This window comes from Furipterus horrens, unplaced genomic scaffold, assembly GCF_987537825.1.
Source record: "Furipterus horrens unplaced genomic scaffold, mFurHor1.1.pri manual_scaffold_1, whole genome shotgun sequence".
NCBI lineage: Eukaryota > Metazoa > Chordata > Mammalia > Chiroptera > Furipteridae > Furipterus > Furipterus horrens.
The window spans coordinates 132,837,296-132,846,331 of NW_028327171.1; the positions used below are offsets into that span (position 1 = coordinate 132,837,296).

At 40.5% G+C, this 9,036-nt stretch overlaps 1 pseudogene; it reads right to left on the reverse strand.

Moving 5' to 3' along the window:
• Positions 1-3,642: 3,642 nt before the first annotated feature.
• Positions 3,643-4,284, reverse strand: LOC150021941 (chromobox protein homolog 3 pseudogene; annotated as a pseudogene).
• Positions 4,285-9,036: the final 4,752 nt, after the last annotated feature.

Here is a 9,036-nt window from a genome sequence, read left to right on the forward strand (position 1 = left end):
CTGACTGCATACACCTCACTCAAGATGAGTTCATCCAGGTCCATGCCATGTATAGACTGATAATTCCCTAATTTGTTAGTCCAGTCCTGTGCTCTCCTCCAAACTGCAAGGCTGAAAATCCATTGCCTAGTTGTCATCTCCACATGGGTGTAGAATAAGCATCTCAAATTAACTCTTACAAAGACAAACTTCTGACATCTCACTGCCTTCATATTTTAGTCCAGACTGCTATCATCTCTGCTTTCACTTTTAACCCTCTATAGTGTATTCTCCACATAGCAATCAGAGTGATTCTCTTAAAAATAAAGTCAGGTCATGTTATTGTTTTTTCTGTTTCAACTCTCCAATGGCTTCTCATTTCTTTCAGAATAAACTCTAAAGTCCTACTATGGTCTGTGAGGCTGTCTTAGTCCATGGGGTGGCTATACCAAAGTACCATAGACTGTCATTCTCCTTTCTATCTATGAGTCTGTCTCTATTTTGCTTGTTCATTAGAGTTCACATATGAGTGAGATCATATGGTATTTGTCTTTTTCTGATTGGCTTATTTCACTTAGCATAATATTCTCCAGGCCCATCCATACTGTCGCAAAGGGTAAAATTTTCTTCTTTTTTACATAGCAAAGTAGAGACAGACTCATAGGGTGAGAGCAGGATGACAGCTATTGGGTAGGGGGGCAGTTTTGGGGTAGAGGGATTAAGCTACAGAGGAAAAAGGACTCATGGACAACAGTGTGGTGATTTCAGGGGGGCAGTATAAAGGAGTTAAATGATAATGGAAAAAATACAATAAAAAGAAATAATATAGGAGAGTTAGGTACTAAAAAAAAAAAGTTTGTTGAGCATGTTCTTTGTGCCTGGCACTCTTCTCAATAAACATTTTAAAAGTGAATGAATGGGTGATGTGGGCATGCAATAAGGTGGGCAGCAAGGTGTTATTTGTGAAGTCATGACCCTGTGACCACATGTCTGAGAGTAAAGAGTCACCTGAAAAACTAGGAAATCTGACAACAATTTTCTAGGAAAATGGCCTAAACTGGACACAAAGCACGGGCCTGAGTAGGCACCCCAAAACTGAGCCAACTGTGGCATTATATAGAACACACAAATATGCTGAGACTGTAAGACAATGCCAGCTGCAGCAGCAACAGCAGCTATATCAGAGAAAATTTGCTGGTAAAAGGAGAAACTTCTTGCATTATAATCACTAGAAATTGAAAAGCACAGAGAGACCCTGAAAACCCTGTAGTCATCAGGAAGATTGGCATAAAAAGTAAGAAACAGGTAAAACTGGATCCCCTTTGTGGCATACCCATGGTTGAGGCTTAAGCGTTCCCTTCATTTATGTGGGCTTGATACAGTAGTATCTGGTAGACAGACCTGGTGCCATAATGTTTGCACACTGGAAAAATCTGATCATATTTGTGTTTTGTGATTTTTTAAGAGTCTATGGAAGTTTTCTTGGGGAAACAGAAGGAATAATTTCTACGGCATACCACAAAACAAACAACTGTAAAGATGGTATCAGAGTATGTTTGCCCAAATTTCTTCCTCCTTCTCCAATCTCTTCTACCTTTCTCACCACATAGCTCAGTTCAGTTCCCAACTTGTATACTTATTCAGTCTGCAAAGCAAAGGACCTCTTTGTTTTTAGGCCAACAGCTAATGCTGCCAGAGAAGGCCCCTTAGGGGATCCTCCCCCAACTCAAAGAAGCAAATAAAATATTTCTCCTATGCACCTATATGCATCTAGTCTTCCAGACAAGAGAACCATGAATGGAATTTTCTCTAACTCATTCTATATATATGTAACAGTAGGTTGTTAAACAATGACCTATATGTACGTCATTCATCCTCTTTCTTCTCATCTCCTTTATTTGTTTCTTCTTAAATCTTTTTTTTTTTTCTTTTTGGTTTTTCAATTACAGTTGTCCCCTTCCCCCCTAATTTCTCTCCCCCACCCAACCCACCCCCTTTTCCCCTAATTTCTCTCCCCCACCCAACCCACCCCCTCTCCTGCAATCATATCCCTCCCCATTGTCCCTGTCCATGAGTCTTTTATACAGGTTCTTTGACTAAACCCTTCCCTTACTTATTCCCCTTCTCCCCCTCTCCCCTCCCCCCTATTGACTGCTATTCTGCTCTTTGTTCTATTTAGTTCCTTTGTTTGTGTTGTTCTTTAGTTTCCTGTATTAGGTGATATCATATGGTATTTTTCTTTCTTTGCCTGGCTTATTTCACTAAGCATAATTCTCTCTAGTTCCATCCATGTTGTTGCAAATGGCAGGAGTTCCTTCTTTCTTTCTGCTGCATAGTATTCCATTGTGTAAATGTACCACAGTTTTTTGATCCACTCATCTACAGATGGGCACTTAGGTTGTTTCCAGCACTTGGCTATAGTAAACAGTGCTGCAATGAACATAGGGGTGCATAAGTTCTTTTGAATTGGTGTTTCAAGATTCTCTGGGTATAATCCTAGTAGTAGAGTCGCTGGTTCAAAAGGCAGTTCCATTTTTAATCTTTTGAGGTAATTCCATACTGTTCTCCATAGTGGCTGCACTAGTCTGCATTCCCACCAACAGTGCAATAGGGTTCCTGTTTCTCCACATCCTCGCCAGCACTTGTTGTTTGTTGATTTGTTGATGATGGCCATTCTGACAGGTGTAAAGTGGTATCTCATTGTGGTTTTTATTTGCATCTCCCTGATGGCTAATGATGTTGAGCATTTTTTCATGTGTCTATGGACCTTCTGTATGTCCTCTTTGGAGAAGTGTTTGTTCAGGTCCTTTGCCCATTTTTTAATTGGGTTGTTTGTTTTCTTGATGTTGAGTCGTATCAGCTCTTTATATATTTTGGAAATCAGTCCCCTGTCTGTGATGTCATTGGCAAATATGTTTTCCCATATGGTTGGTTTCCTTTTCATCTTGCTGATGTTTTCTTTTGCTGAGCAGAAACTCTTTAGTTTGATGTAATCCCATTTATTTATTTTTTCCTTTATTTCTCTTGCTTTAGGAGATGTATCCACGAAGAGATTGTTACGTGAGATATCTGATATTTTCTTGCCTATGTTTTCCTCTAGGACTTTTATGGTGTCATGGCTTACATTTAAGTCTTTGATCCATCTTGAGTTTATTCTCGTGTGTGGTATAAGTTGGTGGTCTAGTTTCATTTTTTTGCAGGTCCCTATCCAGTTCTCCCAGCACCATTTGTTAAAGAGGCTCTTCTCACTCCATTTTATGTTCCTTCCTCCTTTATCAAATATTAGTTGACCATAGAGGCCTGGGTTTATTTCTGGGCTCTCTATTCTGTTCCACTGATCTGTATGTCTGTTCTTATGCCAGTACCAGACTGTTTTGATTACAGTGGCTTTGTAGTATTGTTTGATATCTGGAGTTGTGATTCCTCCTGCTGTGTTCTTCTGTCTCAAGATTGCTTTTGCTACTCGGGGTCTTTTTTGGTTCCATATGAATTTATGGAGTATTTGTTCTACAGATGCAACCCCCCACAACTCCCCCAGTACTACTTCAAAACAAACATGATTTTTATTAGAATGTAGTTATTTCTTCACACTATTAAATCAAAAAACCAAGACCCAAATTTTATATATATATAAATATATATAAAAAGCAATGCAAAGAATTATTAGGCTTTGTCTTCTGGACAAGAATGCCAAGTTAGTCTCTCTTCATAAAAAGCAATTACAATTTGAGGACCCTTCCTATTTGCCTCTTTTGCCAGCACCAAATCTGCCTCATCTGAATCTTTCCATTTCACGAGAAACATTAATTCTGCACTGCTGTCTGTGGCACCAATAATTCATTCAGGATCAAGACCTCTGGCAAAGCCTCTTGGTTTATCAGCAGCATCTCTTTTCTTCTTTGATTTGCTATCATCAGATTCACTGTGAGATAAAGACTTTCTTTTTGTACCATCTTTTTCTTTACCAGCTTTTTGAGAATTAAGAAATGCTTCAATTAACTCTGGACAATCTAAATTTTCTTCAGGTTCCCAGGTATTGTCAGCATCTGTGAATCCCTTCCACTTCAGGAAATACTCCACCTTCCCATTCACTACACGTCGGTCCAATACTTTTTCCACTACAAATTCTTCAGGCTCTGCCTCTTCAACTTTTTTACTCTTTCCATTCTGGTTCTTTCCCATTTTTTGCAATGTAGTTTTATTGGAGGCCATTTTTTACTGCAGACTTGAAGAGCTATTATTCACCGCTTCCGCGCTGCTCCGGCTCCCGAGTTCACGACGTCTCCGGCCCTGCACGCCTTCAGCTCCAGCCTGTTTCTTCTTAAATCTTAACTTAAAGAAATCCCTCAGGTACTGTCAACCAGACATCCTAAATTTGGTAGATTAAACTCACCACCCAGCACTGATGTATGTGCTGAGGCAGGACAGCCTGTTTGAGGCTTCTGGCTGCCTACTCCATATATGTTGGGTACAGCTCAGGCACCAGCAGTGTTATACTGGAACCACACAACAGAGCAAGAAGCATTGCCCTGTAAGAGCCTTCAGCTGCTCTTCAATACCAGCATGAAAGCAACAGATTGTGTAAAATGTGTGGGAGCGACAAGACAGGTAATGGTGGGAAAGGGAGATAGCGTGTGAATAAGAAGAATCAGATTGGAAAGTCTTCTGGAGTATGTGGGTACCCAGGGGTACAAGATGCAGTTTACATCAGAGGCTGTGGTACAAGACTGACGTGCATTTTATCAGTCTAAGAGACATCTGAAGACTGGATTAATGAAGAGCTTGTTGTGTTCACGGGACAGAGAGAAGCATTTAAGATGTGTTTGAAGCTAACTCAGCACAAGCCAGTAATGGGGCAGAGAAAAGGCAAGTCTAGCTGAAGCAGTGAGCAGGGGAATCTAGCCCAGGGCTAGATGATAGGGCGAAGGCCAGTGATGAAGGGGCTAGGGAAGCGTATTGGCTGGAAAGCACATTGTCATCTTGTCCTGCCTTTGTGTGGCTGTGACAGTGGTATTTCATCTAACCTGAGGGCCAGGATCCAGAGGGGCAATATTAACACAACTTTAGGTAAAGTCATACTTTCTCTGAAAAGTACCTTAAAAATCCAAATCATTCTCAAGTTTTGTGATTTTTTTAAAAAAAAGGACTTACCGTAGAGTTCGTGCTCTGTATTTATGCCCTTTGATATAAATGCACATTCTTTCAACAAATTCTCCATGTCCCCTTTTCCCTGAAGATTAATATAGATGTGCTGCAATTTCTCTGCCTTGAAGTATATGACCAGCCTGCCCTTTGTGTCCAAGTTGAATAAAAATAACCCCAGAGTTGAATCAGTGAGGGTGAGGTGGATGGAGAAGTTGTGGCTGGGTGTGAACTCCCAGAGGAACCTGCAGAGGTTGGTTTGCTCTGGCTGGCAAACATTCCCAACACTAAATTCTCCAGATCCAAGGATGAAGGATAGAGAAAGGCTCATATCTGCTTTGAGCTCCATGAGCTGAGATGGCCCAGGGAGATAGCCTGTGGAGGAAAGCAGAAGAATCAGCTTGTAGTTGAGTGGACCTTCCTTAAACAGAGACATAATCCAGACCCACATAGACCGTGCAGTAAAATAGAGCCATTCATTGCATAGCACTTATTGTGCATGGGAGAATTCATGGAAACCAAATTCCATTAAGATGCAACACCACTATATACCTCTAACAGCACTTAACAACCTGAATATTGGCCTAGGAGACTTACTCTCACTGATGAAGTTTCAGCAAGCTCCTTTGAACTTTGGGAGTGTCTGAGGCAGTGAGCAAAGGGCAGCTGGTGGACATTTGGGGACTAACTTGACCACAGAAAGCTTCCAAACTCTGCCTTGCACACAACTGCTCATCCCAGAGCAGCTGCTCAGAAGGAAAAAAAATAATTACACACCATAAGGCTCCCTTATGGCTTAAGATTTTCTTCACCTCCTGATCTAACACAGCCCCCTCTGGTATGTGGTGCTTTGGGCTATAGTTCTTAGAGTTTCTGCCTCATTCAAGATGTCTTTGAAGCTAGCTTCAGGGTAAGCCAGACTAGAATAATAGAGGGCAGGTTACAGCTTGATCTACATTCATATTTACAAAGTTTGCTTAAAAAAACAAAAGATAATTGTGGCTTTCCAAATACCGAGGTGACACAAATGCTGCTACACTTTTCCTCCTTGGGTACAGTAATTGTGGGTGGTCTTCTGCCCTTTATCTTCACTTCACCTTACCAGTTCCTTTAGCTGTCTTCCTCCCTCCCTCAATTCCTTCCTTCCTTCCTTCCTTCCTTCCTTCCTTCCTTCCTTCCTTCCTTCCTTCCTTATTTTTCCTCCTTTTCTTTGTTTGTATATTTTTACATAGGGCCTGACCCTGTTGCAACCGGCAGGCTTGATTAACTTAGGCCAACCCTTCATCATACTAAGCTGCTGATTTCAGATGCAGACTGGGGAGATAAAAAACTGTCAAGAGGGGGAATGGATGAGCAGCAGATAAATGAGGGGAATTGCAATTTGCTCAGGCACAGCCTGCCTCTTGCCTGGTTTATAATTAGAGGCATAAGACATGTGTTTTTTCTCCCAGTTTTGGACTTTTTTTTTCTTTTTCACAAAAACATCTGAATCCCGTCTTTAGTGTGACCTTGTGCTGATTTGCTGGCAGTTCTATAATAGCCACCAACTTGGGGACTGCCAAGAGAAGCCAGATATCTCTGCCAGAGAGGCCAGATATCTGCCAGAGTAAATGCATTCCTGAACCTAACATCTGGGTCTTGCAGCTGGAGGGAAGGAGGAGACAAAAAAGAAACAGCCCTGAGTGTCATCAAAGGCAGTTGATGATGCCAAGTGAGCATGAAAATTACATACAGTACAGATGCCATTTTCAACATCACACAAATAATTCAGCTATTTAGGAAAAACAAAGATGTGCTTAGAAATTGATCATTCATGTACGTGCAATGAAAATGTTTGAAGCTTCCAGAGTGACAGGAATGGGCCAAATGCTCATTTTCAAACAACTCACTTTCTTTTTTTGTGATTCTGAAAGGGTAAGACTGAAGTAGTAAGATTTCCACCCCCTCCCATTTATGAAAACAGAGGGGGAAAAAGTAACTTGAAAACGAGCTCTACAAATAATCTCTACATGGATATTTAAGTTTTTAGCTTTATGCCAGCGTTCCTTGTAGGCAACATTTTAGGTTGCTTCGTGTGACAGATGAGAATATGAAAGCAAGAAGTACATCCTGTTATCTACAGGCCATGATCAATCACAAAGAATTAGTTCATTGTGTCTTCTATTGGAGATAGGAGGAGGAGCAGTGAAAGAGGAAATTGGAAATGCTAATGAGCATGAAAGCACCTAGGCTCTCTTCATGTTCTTTCCTCTTCTGAGTTAGATTTGCTTAAGATTGGAGGCTCCAGGATGCCTAGAGCCACCAATACGCAGGTTAGAGGCACTGTGCAGAGTCACTTTTGGGGTGTGCAGAGTGAACATTGGAGAAAACGTGTGGCAAATACCAGCTCCAGGTCCAGGAACAAACATTCAAAAAAGGGCTCTATTACCTTTTCAAAATTATTGTTATTTTCAAAACACCCATCTTCAGGGTCAAGGTATTAGTTTTTGGAAAAGGGTCTTTGTCAGGGTGAAGCCTGGCAGGAGATAGGATTCCTTTAATCCAGTGATTTTCAACTGGTGTGCCACAAGAATTTTTAAAACATTCAATACCTGGCTTTTTGGTCAGCGGCACCGACCTCTTCTACCTTAGATTGTAAAAAAAAAAAAGACAACAGCCAACACAACAAAAGCTATCTGGTGTGACTGGACTATCTTGAACCATAAATACATAGGTCATACAATAGAGTTACATTTTACTGGTCACGTCACATAATAAAGTTGCATCTGATTGGTTAATTCTTGATTCTAGAAATCTAATATATATACAAGTATAGGCACTTGATTTTTAAAAAAGTCACTTTGGAGCAAAAAAGGGTAGGTATTTTTTTTTTTTTTTTGTAAATCACTAAAAATTATACCTATTTTTGTCAGATTGTCAAAAAATATATTTTGTTGTGCCACATAATTTTAGTAATTAATTTATGTGTGCCATGAGATGAAAGTCGCTGCTCTAATCTAAAAGATGACTTGAAGCTGGAAATCTCATATTTCCTTCCATTGGAACAGCAAGTGGGTATAAGTTAAGTGTTTCTAGTTTTTAACTCCGCTTTTAAAAAGTTTATTTTTTATTGACATTTGAAAGGAAATCATGACTTGCTGTTAACATGTCATTTCAGAGCTTCTGGATATTGAGTTCTGAGCATGCTCAGTGGCAGCCCTAGAATTTCTTTGTAGGAGAGTTTAGGAGTAGAGAACTGTTAGAAGGGGATGCCTAGGGGACTTGTCTTGAAGCTGTGTTTGTGTAGCAAGCACACTGTTGTCACTTGTATTGTACAATTATTTGTAGTGGATTGGAGACCTGTTGACATGAAAGCTCCTAACCCACCTCTTGACAGCCACTGATCTTGTCTTGAGCCTGTTTTCTCAAAGTTGGCACCACCAGAATTTTGTAATGGATCACAACGATTTTTCTTTCTGTGGGACTGTCCTGTGCTGTAGAACTTTCACATCTCCTGGCCCTGCTACTAAATGCCCAGGAACAAGGTTGCCCATTGTGACAACCAAATAAATCATTCCTACATTTTCAATTACTCTTATGAGAACCATTAGGTCCATTTCAGTTCTCAGGAAGGTACTTTTTCTTTAGAGGAGCATTTGGGTGAAAAATAAATAAACATATACAGTACACGAACACGGCAGAGTCATGGAAAGAATGTTATCTGCAATAATGGTTCTGCATTTCGCCTCCCCACCCCCGTCTATACCACTCACATGCCCATCAGTAACGACTCTCATTAAAACAAATTGTTTTCCATTTATTTAGGAAAGGGTCAGGGAGACCATATGAAAAAAATCCTTCCTTAGACTCAGTACCATAGGGGGACATACCTACTGCCTGCCTCTAATTGAGTGTCCCTGGTCAATCAAAAGTGCA